This window comes from Schistocerca gregaria, unplaced genomic scaffold (assembly GCF_023897955.1).
Source record: "Schistocerca gregaria isolate iqSchGreg1 unplaced genomic scaffold, iqSchGreg1.2 ptg000259l, whole genome shotgun sequence".
Taxonomy (NCBI): Eukaryota; Metazoa; Arthropoda; class Insecta; order Orthoptera; family Acrididae; genus Schistocerca; species Schistocerca gregaria.
Window position 1 is genome coordinate 731,866 of NW_026061764.1, and position 18,723 is coordinate 750,588.

An 18,723-nucleotide genomic window follows, 5' to 3' on the forward strand; every position below is an offset into this window, starting at 1 on the left:
AATTAACACACATACTTTATGTGACTCAAAAGCCGAACGAGTTACTTTCCGACGTTGTTTTAGATGTGCAAGTGATAGTCAAAACTCGCTGTGTCGGCACTCTGCCGACCATTTCGCTAGTTAACACCGGTCTTGTTGTGTGTGTTTCAAGCTCAAGAGCATCTCCAAGCAAAAAATGGTCAACAGCAACATTCAGACGGTTTCGTACTGCTCAATTGCTACATTAAAACGTTATGTTTCTTTTTCAGAACTGGAAAAACACAAGCGTGACAGCATTCGAACCTGTAATCTTCAGATCCGAAGTCCGACGCCTTATCCATTAGGCCACACGGTCACTGACGACCAACATTTACATGTATACGACTCATCTCGAAACGCTCACACCCCTGAGGATTTGTGTTTTCGTTCTACACAGCCGCTGCCCCTTGCTCTTTCCCACCCATTCGTTACATTCAACCTCTGACGTGACCGACCAAATATAGACTGAGAAACAAGACCACACACTTTGTGCATTCGGAATCGAAGGCAGGGCGTCCCTCGCCGCATTTGCTACGATTGCCATTTGCTACTTCTGCAGAAGCGGCTGCGGCGGCGGCGACGACGACGACGACGACGACGACGACGAATATCGCGAGAGGCTCTGAGATATGTGAGAAATACATCTATAAAATGTAATTCAGGCTGCCTCGTCCCACCTTATACTGTACCGCTTTGGCAAATGCTTTATCTGCGCCATTCGCCTTAATCGCATCTGAGAGTAATTCTTAAAAAAACGCCTGTCGCTAATTGTTCGTCATCACAGGTACTGTTTGCTATACGGCCACGACGCGCAACTGATTTCCAAAATTAATCTTTCTCCTGTGAGAATGAATTTACGACCCCTGGTTTTTTAGACCAGTGCTCTACCACTGAGCTAAAGAGGCGCGGCCTAGCGGTACTCTTGGGTACTTCGTCCTTACGGTCGTCTGCATCATCAGACTTTAGCTGACAACACTTCATATTACCGGCTAATATTTGCAGCTATGGCGACAAATTACTGCTTGGCTACACATCTGACACGTAACCGATGTGCTCTCCAAACAACAACACTTGCATTTCAGAACATGTCTTTCACACATGTCTACAAAATCACCTTCACCTTCAAATACAGTTTCCTTGCGACTGACAGAGACGTAGGCAAAGTTTAAAGTTGCTATTTCCATTAAATATCGTTAATCAGAAAAACGGTAATTTACACCTGCAGCGGAACAAAATTCCGTTCCGCCCAGCGTATGGCTCGAACCCACGACCCTGGGATTAAGAGTCTGACGCTCTACCGACTGAGCTAGCCGGCTACCTCGGTGAATACCTGCCGGGTAGCACGTCACACAGTACTCGTTTGGGTTGGGTGGTCCCATACAGAATCTCTCCATGATGCCTAATGTTTTCCTAACGTCACACTCGTCACGTACTTCACTTTTATGTCATAATCATTTCTGAGAGGTAAAGAAATTGCATGACAACATGCAGAGCTAGTGGCGTCAAAATTAACACACATACTTTATGTGACTCAAAAGCCGAACGAGTTACTTTCCGACGTTGTTTTAGATGTGCAAGTGATAGTCAAAACTCGCTGTGTCGGCACTCTGCCGACCTTTTCGCTAGTTAACACCGGTCTTGTTGTGTGTGTTTCAAGCTCAAGAGCATCTCCAAGCAAAAAATGGTCAACAGCAACATTCAGACGGTTTCGTACTGCTCAATTGCTACATTAAAACGTTATGTTTCTTTTTCAGAACTGGAAAAACACAAGCGTGACAGCATTCGAACCTGTAATCTTCAGATCCGAAGTCCGACGCCTTATCCATTAGGCCACACGGTCACTGACGACCAACATTTACATGTATACGACTCATCTCGAAACGCTCACACCCCTGAGGATTTGTGTTTTCGTTCTACACAGCCGCTGCCCCTTGCTCTTTCCCACCCATTCGTTACATTCAACCTCTGACGTGACCGACCAAATATAGACTGAGAAACAAGACCACACACTTTGTGCATTCGGAATCGAAGGCAGGGCGTCCCTCGCCGCATTTGCTACGATGGCCATTTGCTACTTCTGCAGAAGCGGCGGCGGCGACGACGACGACGACGACAACGACGAATATCGCGAGAGGCTCTGAGATATGTGAGAAATACATCTATAAAATGTAATTCAGACTGCCTCGTCCCACCTTATGCTGTACCGCTTTGGCAAATGCTTTATCTGCGCCATTCGCCTTAATCACATCTGAGAGTAAATCTTAAAAAAACGCCTGTCGCTAATTGTTCGTCATCACAGGTACTGTTTGCTATACGGCCACGACGCGCAACTGATTTCCAAAATTCATCTTTCTCCTGTGAGGATGGAACTTACGACCCCTGGTTTATTAGACCAGTGCTCTACCACTGAGCTAAAGAGGCGCGGCCTAGCGGTACTCTTGGGTACTTCGTCCTTACGGTCGTCTGCATCATCAGACTTTAGCTGACAACACTTCATATTACCGGCTAATATTTGCAGCTATGGCGACAAATTACTGCTTGGCTACACATCTGACACGTAACCGATGTGCTCTCCAAACAACAACACTTGCATTTCAGAACATGTCTTTCACACATGTCTACAAAATCACCTTCACCTTCAAATACAGTTTCCTTGCGACTGACAGAGACGTAGGCAAAGTTTAAAGTTGCTATTTCCATTAAATATCGTTAATCAGAAAAACGGTAATTTACACCTGCAGCGGAACAAAATTCCGTTCCGCCCAGCGTCTGGCTCGAACCCACGACCCTGGGATTAAGAGTCTGACGCTCTACCGACTGAGCTAGCCGGCTACCTCGGTGAATACCTGCCGGGTAGCACGTCACACAGTACTCGTTTGGGTTGGGTGGTCCCATACAGAATCTCTCCATGATGCCTAATGTTTTCCTAACGTCACACTCGTCACGTACTTCACTTTTATGTCATAATCATTTCTGAGAGGTAAAGAAATTGCATGACAACATGCAGAGCTAGTGGCGTCAAAATTAACACACATACTTTATGTGACTCAAAAGCCGAACGAGTTACTTTCCGACGTTGTTTTAGATGTGCAAGTGATAGTCAAAACTCGCTGTGTCGGCACTCTGCCGACCATTTCGCTAGTTAACACCGGTCTTGTTGTGTGTGTTTCAAGCTCAAGAGCATCTCCAAGCAAAAAATGGTCAACAGCAACATTCAGACGGTTTCGTACTGCTCAATTGCTACATTAAAACGTTATGTTTCTTTTTCAGAACTGGAAAAACACAAGCGTGACAGCATTCGAACCTGTAATCTTCAGATCCGAAGTCCGACGCCTTATCCATTAGGCCACACGGTCACTGACGACCAACATTTACATGTATACGACTCATCTCGAAACGCTCACACCCCTGAGGATTTGTGTTTTCGTTCTACACAGCCGCTGCCCCTTGCTCTTTCCCACCCATTCGTTACATTCAACCTCTGACGTGACCGACCAAATATAGACTGAGAAACAAGACCACACACTTTGTGCATTCGGAATCGAAGGCAGGGCGTCCCTCGCCGCATTTGCTACGATTGCCATTTGCTACTTCTGCAGAAGCGGCTGCGGCGGCGGCGACGACGACGACGACGACGACGACGACGAATATCGCGAGAGGCTCTGAGATATGTGAGAAATACATCTATAAAATGTAATTCAGGCTGCCTCGTCCCACCTTATACTGTACCGCTTTGGCAAATGCTTTATCTGCGCCATTCGCCTTAATCGCATCTGAGAGTAATTCTTAAAAAAACGCCTGTCGCTAATTGTTCGTCATCACAGGTACTGTTTGCTATACGGCCACGACGCGCAACTGATTTCCAAAATTCATCTTTCTCCTGTGAGGATGGAACTTACGACCCCTGGTTTATTAGACCAGTACTCTACCACTGAGCTAAGGAGGCGCGGGCTAGCGGTACTCTTGGGTACTTCGTCCTTACGGTCGTCTGCATTATCAGACTTTAGCTGACAACACTTCATATTACCGGCTAATATTTGCAGCTATGGCGACAAATTACTGCTTGGCTACACATCTGACACGTAACCGATGTGCTCTCCAAACAACAACACTTGCATTTCAGAACATGTCTTTCACACATGTCTACAAAATCACCTTCACCTTCAAATACAGTTTCCTTGCGACTGACAGAGACATAGGCAAAGTTTAAAGTTGCTATTTCCATTAAATATCGTTAATCAGAAAAACGGTAATTTACACCTGCAGCGGAACAAAATTCCGTTCCTCCCAGCGTCTGGCTCGAACCCACGACCCTGGGATTAAGAGTCTGACGCTCTACCGACTGAGCTAGCCGGCTACCTCGGTGAATACCTGCCGGGTAGCACGTCACACAGTACTCGTTTGGGTTGGGTGGTCCCATACAGAATCTCTCCATGATGCCTAATGTTTTCCTAACGTCACACTCGTCACGTACTTCACTTTTATGTCATAATCATTTCTGAGAGGTAAAGAAATTGCATGACAACATGCAGAGCTAGTGGCGTCAAAATTAACACACATACTTTATGTGACTCTAAAGCCGAACGAGTTACTTTCCGACGTTGTTTTAGATGTGTAAGTGATAGTCAAAACTCGCTGTGTCGGCACTCTGCCGGCCATTTCGCTAGTTAACACCGGTCTTGTTGTGTGTGTTTCAAGCTCAAGAGCATCTCCAAGCAAAAAATGGTCAACAGCAACATTCAGACGGTTTCGTACTGCTCAATTGCTACATTAAAACGTTATGTTTCTTTTTCAGAACTGGAAAAACACAAGCGTGACAGCATTCGAACCTGTAATCTTCAGATCCGAAGTCCGACGCCTTATCCATTAGGCCACACGGTCACTGACGACCAACATTTACATGTATACGACTCATCTCGAAACGCTCACACCCCTGAGGATTTGTGTTTTCGTTCTACACAGCCGCTGCCCCTTGCTCTTTCCCACCCATTCGTTACATTCAACCTCTGACGTGACCGACCAAATATAGACTGAGAAACAAGACCACACACTTTGTGCATTCGGAATCGAAGGCAGGGCGTCCCTCGCCGCATTTGCTACGATTGCCATTTGCTACTTCTGCAGAAGCGGCTGCGGCGGCGGCGACGACGACGACGACGACGACGACGACGAATATCGCGAGAGGCTCTGAGATATGTGAGAAATACATCTATAAAATGTAATTCAGGCTGCCTCGTCCCACCTTATACTGTACCGCTTTGGCAAATGCTTTATCTGCGCCATTCGCCTTAATCGCATCTGAGAGTAATTCTTAAAAAAACGCCTGTCGCTAATTGTTCGTCATCACAGGTACTGTTTGCTATACGGCCACGACGCGCAACTGATTTCCAAAATTAATCTTTCTCCTGTGAGAATGAATTTACGACCCCCGGTTTTTTAGACCAGTGCTCTATCACTGAGCTAAAGAGGCGCGGCCTAGCGGTACTCTTGGGTACTTCGTCCTTACGGTCGTCTGCATCATCAGACTTCAGCTGACAACACTTCATATTACCGGCTAATATTTGCAGCTATGGCGACAAATTACTGCTTGGCTACACATCTGACACGTAACCGATGTGCTCTCCAAACAACAACACTTGCATTTCAGAACATGTCTTTCACACATGTCTACAAAATCACCTTCACCTTCAAATACAGTTTCCTTGCGACTGACAGAGACGTAGGCAAAGTTTAAAGTTGCTATTTCCATTAAATATCGTTAATCAGAAAAACGGTAATTTACACCTGCAGCGGAACAAAATTCCGTTCCGCCCAGCGTATGGCTCGAACCCACGACCCTGGGATTAAGAGTCTGACGCTCTACCGACTGAGCTAGCCGGCTACCTCGGTGAATACCTGCCGGGTAGCACGTCACACAGTACTCGTTTGGGTTGGGTGGTCCCATACAGAATCTCTCCATGATGCCTAATGTTTTCCTAACGTCACACTCGTCACGTACTTCACTTTTATGTCGTAATCATTTCTGAGAGGTAAAGAAATTGCATGACAACATGCAGAGCTAGTGGCGTCAAAATTAACACACATACTTTATGTGACTCAAATGCCGAACGAGTTACTTTCCGACGTTGTTTTAGATGATCAAGTGATAGTCAAAACTCGCTGTGTCGGCACTCTGCCGACCATTTCGCTAGTTAACACCGGTCTTGTTGTGTGTGTTTCAAGCTCAAGAGCATCTGCAAGCAAAAAATTGTCAACAGCAACATTCAGACGGTTTCGTACTACTCAATTGCTACATTAAAACGTTATGTTTGTTTTTCAGAACTGGAAAAACACAAGCGTGACAGCATTCGAACCTGTAATCTTCAGATCCGAAGTCCGACGCCTTATCCATTAGGCCACACGGTCACTGACGACCAACGTTTACATGTATACGACTCATCCCGAAACGCTCACACCCCTGAGGATTTGTGTTTTCGTTCTACACAGCCGCTGCCCCTTGCTCTTTCCCACCCATTCGTTACATTCAACCTCTGACGTGACCGACCAAATATAGACTGAGAAACAAGACCACACACTTTGTGCATTCGGAATCGAAGGCAGGGCGTCCCTCGCCGCATTTGCTACGATGGCCATTTGCTACTTCTGCAGAAGCGGCGGCGGCGACGACGACGACGACGACAACGACGAATATCGCGAGAGGCTCTGAGATATGTGAGAAATACATCTATAAAATGTAATTCAGACTGCCTCGTCCCACCTTATGCTGTACCGCTTTGGCAAATGCTTTATCTGCGCCATTCGCCTTAATCACATCTGAGAGTAAATCTTAAAAAAACGCCTGTCGCTAATTGTTCGTCATCACAGGTACTGTTTGCTATACGGCCACGACGCGCAACTGATTTCCAAAATTCATCTTTCTACTGTGAGGATGGAACTTACGACCCCTGGTTTATTAGACCAGTGCTCTACCACTGAGCTAAAGAGGCGCGGCCTAGCGGTGCTCTTGGGTACTTCGTCCTTACGGTCGTCTGCATCATCAGACTTTAGCTGACAACACTTCATATTACCGGCTAATATTTGCAGCTATGGCGACAAATTACTGCTTGGCTACACATCTGACACGTAACCGATGTGCTCTCCAAACAACAACACTTGCATTTCAGAACATGTCTTTCACACATGTCTACAAAATCACCTTCACCTTCAAATACAGTTTCCTTGCGACTGACAGAGACGTAGGCAAAGTTTAAAGTTGCTATTTCCATTAAATATCGTTAATCAGAAAAACGGTAATTTACACCTGCAGCGGAACAAAATTCCGTTCCGCCCAGCGTCTGGCTCGAACCCACGACCCTGGGATTAAGAGTCTGACGCTCTACCGACTGAGCTAGCCGGCTACCTCGGTGAATACCTGCCGGGTAGCACGTCACACAGTACTCGTTTGGGTTGGGTGGTCCCATACAGAATCTCTCCATGATGCCTAATGTTTTCCTAACGTCACACTCGTCACGTACTTCACTTTTATGTCATAATCATTTCTGAGAGGTAAAGAAATTGCATGACAACATGCAGAGCTAGTGGCGTCAAAATTAACACACATACTTTATGTGACTCAAAAGCCGAACGAGTTACTTTCCGACGTTGTTTTAGATGTGCAAGTGATAGTCAAAACTCGCTGTGTCGGCACTCTGCCGACCATTTCGCTAGTTAACACCGGTCTTGTTGTGTGTGTTTCAAGCTCAAGAGCATCTCCAAGCAAAAAATGGTCAACAGCAACATTCAGACGGTTTCGTACTGCTCAATTGCTACATTAAAACGTTATGTTTCTTTTTCAGAACTGGAAAAACACAAGCGTGACAGCATTCGAACCTGTAATCTTCAGATCCGAAGTCCGACGCCTTATCCATTAGGCCACACGGTCACTGACGACCAACATTTACATGTATACGACTCATCTCGAAACGCTCACACCCCTGAGGATTTGTGTTTTCGTTCTACACAGCCGCTGCCCCTTGCTCTTTCCCACCCATTCGTTACATTCAACCTCTGACGTGACCGACCAAATATAGACTGAGAAACAAGACCACACACTTTGTGCATTCGGAATCGAAGGCAGGGCGTCCCTCGCCGCATTTGCTACGATTGCCATTTGCTACTTCTGCAGAAGCGGCTGCGGCGGCGGCGACGACGACGACGACGACGACGACGACGAATATCGCGAGAGGCTCTGAGATATGTGAGAAATACATCTATAAAATGTAATTCAGGCTGCCTCGTCCCACCTTATACTGTACCGCTTTGGCAAATGCTTTATCTGCGCCATTCGCCTTAATCGCATCTGAGAGTAATTCTTAAAAAAACGCCTGTCGCTAATTGTTCGTCATCACAGGTACTGTTTGCTATACGGCCACGACGCGCAACTGATTTCCAAAATTAATCTTTCTCCTGTGAGAATGAATTTACGACCCCTGGTTTTTTAGACCAGTGCTCTACCACTGAGCTAAAGAGGCGCGGCCTAGCGGTACTCTTGGGTACTTCGTCCTTACGGTCGTCTGCATCATCAGACTTTAGCTGACAACACTTCATATTACCGGCTAATATTTGCAGCTATGGCGACAAATTACTGCTTGGCTACACATCTGACACGTAACCGATGTGCTCTCCAAACAACAACACTTGCATTTCAGAACATGTCTTTCACACATGTCTACAAAATCACCTTCACCTTCAAATACAGTTTCCTTGCGACTGACAGAGACGTAGGCAAAGTTTAAAGTTGCTATTTCCATTAAATATCGTTAATCAGAAAAACGGTAATTTACACCTGCAGCGGAACAAAATTCCGTTCCGCCCAGCGTATGGCTCGAACCCACGACCCTGGGATTAAGAGTCTGACGCTCTACCGACTGAGCTAGCCGGCTACCTCGGTGAATACCTGCCGGGTAGCACGTCACACAGTACTCGTTTGGGTTGGGTGGTCCCATACAGAATCTCTCCATGATGCCTAATGTTTTCCTAACGTCACACTCGTCACGTACTTCACTTTTATGTCATAATCATTTCTGAGAGGTAAAGAAATTGCATGACAACATGCAGAGCTAGTGGCGTCAAAATTAACACACATACTTTATGTGACTCAAATGCCGAACGAGTTACTTTCCGACGTTGTTTTAGATGTGCAAGTGATAGTCAAAACTCGCTGTGTCGGCACTCTGCCGACCATTTCGCTAGTTAACACCGGTCTTGTTGTGTGTGTTTCAAGCTCAAGAGCATCTGCAAGCAAAAAATTGTCAACAGCAACATTCAGACGGTTTCGTACTGCTCAATTGCTACATTAAAACGTTATGTTTCTTTTTCAGAACTGGAAAAACACAAGCGTGACAGCATTCGAACCTGTAATCTTCAGATCCGAAGTCCGACGCCTTATCCATTAGGCCACACGGTCACTGACGACCAACGTTTACATGTATACGACTCATCTCGAAACGCTCACACCCCTGAGGATTTGTGTTTTCGTTCTACACAGCCGCTGCCCCTTGCTCTTTCCCACCCATTCGTTACATTCAACCTCTGACGTGACCGACCAAATATAGACTGAGAAACAAGACCACACACTTTGTGCATTCGGAATCGAAGGCAGGGCGTCCCTCGCCGCATTTGCTACGATGGCCATTTGCTACTTCTGCAGAAGCGGCGGCGGCGACGACGACGACGACGACAACGACGAATATCGCGAGAGGCTCTGAGATATGTGAGAAATACATCTATAAAATGTAATTCAGACTGCCTCGTCCCACCTTATGCTGTACCGCTTTGGCAAATGCTTTATCTGCGCCATTCGCCTTAATCACATCTGAGAGTAAATCTTAAAAAAACGCCTGTCGCTAATTGTTCGTCATCACAGGTACTGTTTGCTATACGGCCACGACGCGCAACTGATTTCCAAAATTCATCTTTCTCCTGTGAGGATGGAACTTACGACCCCTGGTTTATTAGACCAGTGCTCTACCACTGAGCTAAAGAGGCGCGGCCTAGCGGTGCTCTTGGGTACTTCGTCCTTACGGTCGTCTGCATCATCAGACTTTAGCTGACAACACTTCATATTACCGGCTAATATTTGCAGCTATGGCGACAAATTACTGCTTGGCTACACATCTGACACGTAACCGATGTGCTCTCCAAACAACAACACTTGCATTTCAGAACATGTCTTTCACACATGTCTACAAAATCACCTTCACCTTCAAATACAGTTTCCTTGCGACTGACAGAGACGTAGGCAAAGTTTAAAGTTGCTATTTCCATTAAATATCGTTAATCAGAAAAACGGTAATTTACACCTGCAGCGGAACAAAATTCCGTTCCGCCCAGCGTCTGGTTCGAACCCACGACCCTGGGATTAAGAGTCTGACGCTCTACCGACTGAGCTAGCCGGCTACCTCGGTGAATACCTGCCGGGTAGCACGTCACACAGTACTCGTTTGGGTTGGGTGGTCCCATACAGAATCTCTCCATGATGCCTAATGTTTTCCTAACGTCACACTCGTCACGTACTTCACTTTTATGTCATAATCATTTCTGAGAGGTAAAGAAATTGCATGACAACATGCAGAGCTAGTGGCGTCAAAATTAACACACATACTTTATGTGACTCAAAAGCCGAACGAGTTACTTTCCGACGTTGTTTTAGATGTGCAAGTGATAGTCAAAACTCGCTGTGTCGGCACTCTGCCGACCATTTCGCTAGTTAACACCGGTCTTGTTGTGTGTGTTTCAAGCTCAAGAGCATCTCCAAGCAAAAAATGGTCAACAGCAACATTCAGACGGTTTCGTACTGCTCAATTGCTACATTAAAACGTTATGTTTCTTTTTCAGAACTGGAAAAACACAAGCGTGACAGCATTCGAACCTGTAATCTTCAGATCCGAAGTCCGACGCCTTATCCATTAGGCCACACGGTCACTGACGACCAACATTTACATGTATACGACTCATCTCGAAACGCTCACACCCCTGAGGATTTGTGTTTTCGTTCTACACAGCCGCTGCCCCTTGCTCTTTCCCACCCATTCGTTACATTCAACCTCTGACGTGACCGACCAAATATAGACTGAGAAACAAGACCACACACTTTGTGCATTCGGAATCGAAGGCAGGGCGTCCCTCGCCGCATTTGCTACGATTGCCATTTGCTACTTCTGCAGAAGCGGCTGCGGCGGCGGCGACGACGACGACGACGACGACGACGACGAATATCGCGAGAGGCTCTGAGATATGTGAGAAATACATCTATAAAATTTAATTCAGTCTGCCTCGTCCCACCTTATACTGTACCGCTTTGGCAAATGCTTTATCTGCGCCATTCGCCTTAATCGCATCTGAGAGTAATTCTTAAAAAAACGCCTGTCGCTAATTGTTCGTCATCACAGGTACTGTTTGCTATACGGCCACGACGCGCAACTGATTTCCAAAATTCATCTTTCTCCTGTGAGGATGGAACTTACGACCCCTGGTTTATTAGACCAGTGCTCTACCACTGAGCTAAAGAGGCGCGGCCTAGCGGTGCTCTTGGGTACTTCGTCCTTACGGTCGTCTGCATCATCAGACTTTAGCTGACAACACTTCATATTACCGGCTAATATTTGCAGCTATGGCGACAAATTACTGCTTGGCTACACATCTGACACGTAACCGATGTGCTCTCCAAACAACAACACTTGCATTTCAGAACATGTCTTTCACACATGTCTACAAAATCACCTTCACCTTCAAATACAGTTTCCTTGCGACTGACAGAGACGTAGGCAAAGTTTAAAGCTGCTATTTCCATTAAATATCGTTAATCAGAAAAACGGTAATTTACACCTGCAGCGGAACAAAATTCCGTTCCGCCCAGCGTCTGGCTCGAACCCACGACCCTGGGATTAAGAGTCTGACGCTCTACCGACTGAGCTAGCCGGCTACCTCGGTGAATACCTGCCGGGTAGCACGTCACACAGTACTCGTTTGGGTTGGGTGGTCCCATACAGAATCTCTCCATGATGCCTAATGTTTTCCTAACGTCACACTCGTCACGTACTTCACTTTTATGTCATAATCATTTCTGAGAGGTAAAGAAATTGCATGACAACATGCAGAGCTAGTGGCGTCAAAATTAACACACATACTTTATGTGACTCAAAAGCCGAACGAGTTACTTTCCGACGTTGTTTTAGATGTGCAAGTGATAGTCAAAACTCGCTGTGTCGGCACTCTGCCGACCATTTCGCTAGTTAACACCGGTCTTGTTGTGTGTGTTTCAAGCTCAAGAGCATCTCCAAGCAAAAAATGGTCAACAGCAACATTCAGACGGTTTCGTACTGCTCAATTGCTACATTAAAACGTTATGTTTCTTTTTCAGAACTGGAAAAACACAAGCGTGACAGCATTCGAACCTGTAATCTTCAGATCCGAAGTCCGACGCCTTATCCATTAGGCCACACGGTCACTGACGACCAACATTTACATGTATACGACTCATCTCGAAACGCTCACACCCCTGAGGATTTGTGTTTTCGTTCTACACAGCCGCTGCCCCTTGCTCTTTCCCACCCATTCGTTACATTCAACCTCTGACGTGACCGACCAAATATAGACTGAGAAACAAGACCACACACTTTGTGCATTCGGAATCGAAGGCAGGGCGTCCCTCGCCGCATTTGCTACGATTGCCATTTGCTACTTCTGCAGAAGCGGCTGCGGCGGCGGCGACGACGACGACGACGACGACGACGACGAATATCGCGAGAGGCTCTGAGATATGTGAGAAATACATCTATAAAATGTAATTCAGGCTGCCTCGTCCCACCTTATACTGTACCGCTTTGGCAAATGCTTTATCTGCGCCATTCGCCTTAATCGCATCTGAGAGTAATTCTTAAAAAAACGCCTGTCGCTAATTGTTCGTCATCACAGGTACTGTTTGCTATACGGCCACGACGCGCAACTGATTTCCAAAATTCATCTTTCTCCTGTGAGGATGGAACTTACGACCCCTGGTTTATTAGACCAGTACTCTACCACTGAGCTAAGGAGGCGCGGGCTAGCGGTACTCTTGGGTACTTCGTCCTTACGGTCGTCTGCATTATCAGACTTTAGCTGACAACACTTCATATTACCGGCTAATATTTGCAGCTATGGCGACAAATTACTGCTTGGCTACACATCTGACACGTAACCGATGTGCTCTCCAAACAACAACACTTGCATTTCAGAACATGTCTTTCACACATGTCTACAAAATCACCTTCACCTTCAAATACAGTTTCCTTGCGACTGACAGAGACATAGGCAAAGTTTAAAGTTGCTATTTCCATTAAATATCGTTAATCAGAAAAACGGTAATTTACACCTGCAGCGGAACAAAATTCCGTTCCGCCCAGCGTCTGGCTCGAACCCACGACCCTGGGATTAAGAGTCTGACGCTCTACCGACTGAGCTAGCCGGCTACCTCGGTGAATACCTGCCGGGTAGCACGTCACACAGTACTCGTTTGGGTTGGGTGGTCCCATACAGAATCTCTCCATGATGCCTAATGTTTTCCTAACGTCACACTCGTCACGTACTTCACTTTTATGTCATAATCATTTCTGAGAGGTAAAGAAATTGCATGACAACATGCAGAGCTAGTGGCGTCAAAATTAACACACATACTTTATGTGACTCTAAAGCCGAACGAGTTACTTTCCGACGTTGTTTTAGATGTGCAAGTGATAGTCAAAACTCGCTGTGTCGGCACTCTGCCGACCATTTCGCTAGTTAACACCGGTCTTGTTGTGTGTGTTTCAAGCTCAAGAGCATCTCCAAGCAAAAAATGGTCAACAGCAACATTCAGACGGTTTCGTACTGCTCAATTGCTACATTAAAACGTTATGTTTCTTTTTCAGAACTGGAAAAACACAAGCGTGACAGCATTCGAACCTGTAATCTTCAGATCCGAAGTCCGACGCCTTATCCATTAGGCCACACGGTCACTGACGACCAACATTTACATGTATACGACTCATCTCGAAACGCTCACACCCCTGAGGATTTGTGTTTTCGTTCTACACAGCCGCTGCCCCTTGCTCTTTCCCACCCATTCGTTACATTCAACCTCTGACGTGACCGACCAAATATAGACTGAGAAACAAGACCACACACTTTGTGCATTCGGAATCGAAGGCAGGGCGTCCCTCGCCGCATTTGCTACGATTGCCATTTGCTACTTCTGCAGAAGCGGCTGCGGCGGCGGCGACGACGACGACGACGACGACGACGACGAATATCGCGAGAGGCTCTGAGATATGTGAGAAATACATCTATAAAATGTAATTCAGGCTGCCTCGTCCCACCTTATACTGTACCGCTTTGGCAAATGCTTTATCTGCGCCATTCGCCTTAATCGCATCTGAGAGTAATTCTTAAAAAAACGCCTGTCGCTAATTGTTCGTCATCACAGGTACTGTTTGCTATACGGCCACGACGCGCAACTGATTTCCAAAATTAATCTTTCTCCTGTGAGAATGAATTTACGACCCCTGGTTTTTTAGACCAGTGCTCTACCACTGAGCTAAAGAGGCGCGGCCTAGCGGTACTCTTGGGTACTTCGTCCTTACGGTCGTCTGCATCATCAGACTTTAGCTGACAACACTTCATATTACCGGCTAATATTTGCAGCTATGGCGACAAATTACTGCTTGGCTACACATCTGACACGTAACCGATGTGCTCTCCAAACAACAACACTTGCATTTCAGAACATGTCTTTCACACATGTCTACAAAATCACCTTCACCTTCAAATACAGTTTCCTTGCGACTGACAGAGACGTAGGCAAAGTTTAAAGTTGCTATTTCCATTAAATATCGTTAATCAGAAAAACGGTAATTTACACCTGCAGCGGAACAAAATTCCGTTCCGCCCAGCGTATGGCTCGAACCCACGACCCTGGGATTAAGAGTCTGACGCTCTACCGACTGAGCTAGCCGGCTACCTCGGTGAATACCTGCCGGGTAGCACGTCACACAGTACTCGTTTGGGTTGGGTGGTCCCATACAGAATCTCTCCATGATGCCTAATGTTTTCCTAACGTCACACTCGTCACGTACTTCACTTTTATGTCATAATCATTTCTGAGAGGTAAAGAAATTGCATGACAACATGCAGAGCTAGTGGCGTCAAAATTAACACACATACTTTATGTGACTCAAATGCCGAACGAGTTACTTTCCGACGTTGTTTTAGATGTGCAAGTGATAGTCAAAACTCGCTGTGTCGGCACTCTGCCGACCATTTCGCTAGTTAACACCGGTCTTGTTGTGTGTGTTTCAAGCTCAAGAGCATCTGCAAGCAAAAAATTGTCAACAGCAACATTCAGACGGTTTCGTACTGCTCAATTGCTACATTAAAACGTTATGTTTCTTTTTCAGAACTGGAAAAACACAAGCGTGACAGCATTCGAACCTGTAATCTTCAGATCCGAAGTCCGACGCCTTATCCATTAGGCCACACGGTCACTGACGACCAACGTTTACATGTATACGACTCATCTCGAAACGCTCACACCCCTGAGGATTTGTGTTTTCGTTCTACACAGCCGCTGCCCCTTGCTCTTTCCCACCCATTCGTTACATTCAACCTCTGACGTGACCGACCAAATATAGACTGAGAAACAAGACCACACACTTTGTGCATTCGGAATCGAAGGCAGGGCGTCCCTCGCCGCATTTGCTACGATGGCCATTTGCTACTTCTGCAGAAGCGGCGGCGGCGACGACGACGACGACGACAACGACGAATATCGCGAGAGGCTCTGAGATATGTGAGAAATACATCTATAAAATGTAATTCAGACTGCCTCGTCCCACCTTATGCTGTACCGCTTTGGCAAATGCTTTATCTGCGCCATTCGCCTTAATCACATCTGAGAGTAATTCTTAAAAAAACGCCTGTCGCTAATTGTTCGTCATCACAGGTACTGTTTGCTATACGGCCACGACGCGCAACTGATTTCCAAAATTCATCTTTCTCCTGTGAGGATGGAACTTACGACCCCTGGTTTATTAGACCAGTGCTCTACCACTGAGCTAAAGAGGCGCGGCCTAGCGGTGCTCTTGGGTACTTCGTCCTTACGGTCGTCTGCATCATCAGACTTTAGCTGACAACACTTCATATTACCGGCTAATATTTGCAGCTATGGCGACAAATTACTGCTTGGCTACACATCTGACACGTAACCGATGTGCTCTCCAAACAACAACACTTGCATTTCAGAACATGTCTTTCACACATGTCTACAAAATCACCTTCACCTTCAAATACAGTTTCCTTGCGACTGACAGAGACGTAGGCAAAGTTTAAAGTTGCTATTTCCATTAAATATCGTTAATCAGAAAAACGGTAATTTACACCTGCAGCGGAACAAAATTCCGTTCCGCCCAGCGTCTGGTTCGAACCCACGACCCTGGGATTAAGAGTCTGACGCTCTACCGACTGAGCTAGCCGGCTACCTCGGTGAATACCTGCCGGGTAGCACGTCACACAGTACTCGTTTGGGTTGGGTGGTCCCATACAGAATCTCTCCATGATGCCTAATGTTTTCCTAACGTCACACTCGTCACGTACTTCACTTTTATGTCATAATCATTTCTGAGAGGTAAAGAAATTGCATGACAACATGCAGAGCTAGTGGCGTCAAAATTAACACACATACTTTATGTGACTCAAAAGCCGAACGAGTTACTTTCCGACGTTGTTTTAGATGTGCAAGTGATAGTCAAAACTCGCTGTGTCGGCACTGTGCCGACCATTTCGCTAGTTAACACCGGTCTTGTTGTGTGTGTTTCAAGCTCAAGAGCATCTCCAAGCAAAAAATGGTCAACAGCAACATTCAGACGGTTTCGTACTGCTCAATTGCTACATTAAAACGTTATGTTTCTTTTTAAGAACTGGAAAAACACAAGCATGACAGCATTCGAACCTGTAATCTTCAGATCCGAAGTCCGACGCCTTATCCATTAGGCCACACGGTCACTGACGACCAACATTTACATGTATACGACTCATCTCGAAACGCTCACACCCCTGAGGATTTGTGTTTTCGTTCTACACAGCCGCTGCCCCTTGCTCTTTCCCACCCATTCGTTACATTCAACCTCTGACGTGACCGACCAAATATAGACTGAGAAACAAGACCACACACTTTGTGCATTCGGAATCGAAGGCAGGGCGTCCCTCGCCGCATTTGCTACGATGGCCATTTGCAACTTCTGCAGAAGCGACGGCGGCGACGACGACGACGACGACAACGACGAATATCGCGAGAGGCTCTGAGATATGTGAGAAATACATCTATAAAATGTAATTCAGACTGCCTCGTCCCACCTTATGCTGTACCGCTTTGGCAAATGCTTTATCTGCGCCATTCGCCTTAATCACATCTGAGAGTAAATCTTAAAAAAACGCCTGTCGCTAATTGTTCGTCATCACAGGTACTGTTTGCTATACGGCCACGACGCGCAACTGATTTCCAAAATTCATCTTTCTCCTGTGAGGATGGAACTTACGACCCCTGGTTTATTAGACCAGTGCTCTACCACTGAGCTAAAGAGGCGCGGCCTAGCGGTACTCTTGGGTACTTCGTCCTTACGGTCGTCTGCATCATCAGACTTTAGCTGACAACACTTCATATTACCGCCTAATATTTGCAGCTATGGCGACAAATTACTGCTTGGCTACACATCTGACACGTAACCGATGTGCTCTCCAAACAACAACACTTGCATTTCAGAACATGTCTTTCACACATGTCTACAAAATCACCTTCACCTTCAAATACAGTTTCCTTGCGACTGACAGAGACGTAGGCAAAGTTTAAAGTTGCTATTTCCATTAAATATCGTTAATCAGAAAAACGGTAATTTACACCTGCAGCGGAACAAAATTCCGTTCCGCCCAGCGTCTGGCTCGAACCCACGACCCTGGGATTAAGAGTCTGACGCTCTACCGATTGAGCTAGCCGGCTACCTCGGTGAATACCTGCCGGGTAGCACGTCACACAGTACTCGTTTGGGTTGGGTGGTCCCATACAGAATCTCTCCATGATGCCTAATGTTTTCCTAACGTCACACTCGTCACGTACTTCACTTTTATGTCATAATCATTTCTGAGAGGTAAAGAAATTGCATGACAACATGCAGAGCTAGTGGCGTCAAAATTAACACACATACTTTATGTGACTCAAAAGCCGAACGAGTTACTTTCCGACGTTGTTTTAGATGTGCAAGTGATAGTCAAAACTCGCTGTGTCGGCACTCTGCCGACCATTTCGCTAGTTAACACCGGTCTTGTTGTGTGTGTTTCAAGCTCAAGAGCATCTCCAAGCAAAAAATGGTCAACAGCAACATTCAGACGGTTTCGTACTGCTCAATTGCTACATTAAAACGTTATGTTTCTTTTTCAGAACTGGAAAAACACAAGCGTGACAGCATTCGAACCTGTAATCTTCAGATCCGAAGTCCGACGCCTTATCCATTAGGCCACACGGTTACTGACGACCAACATTTACATGTATACGACTCATCTCGAAACGCTCACACCCCTGAGGATTTGTGTTTTCGTTCTACACAGCCGCTGCCCCTTGCTCTTTCCCACCCATTCGTTACATTCAACCTCTGACGTGACCGA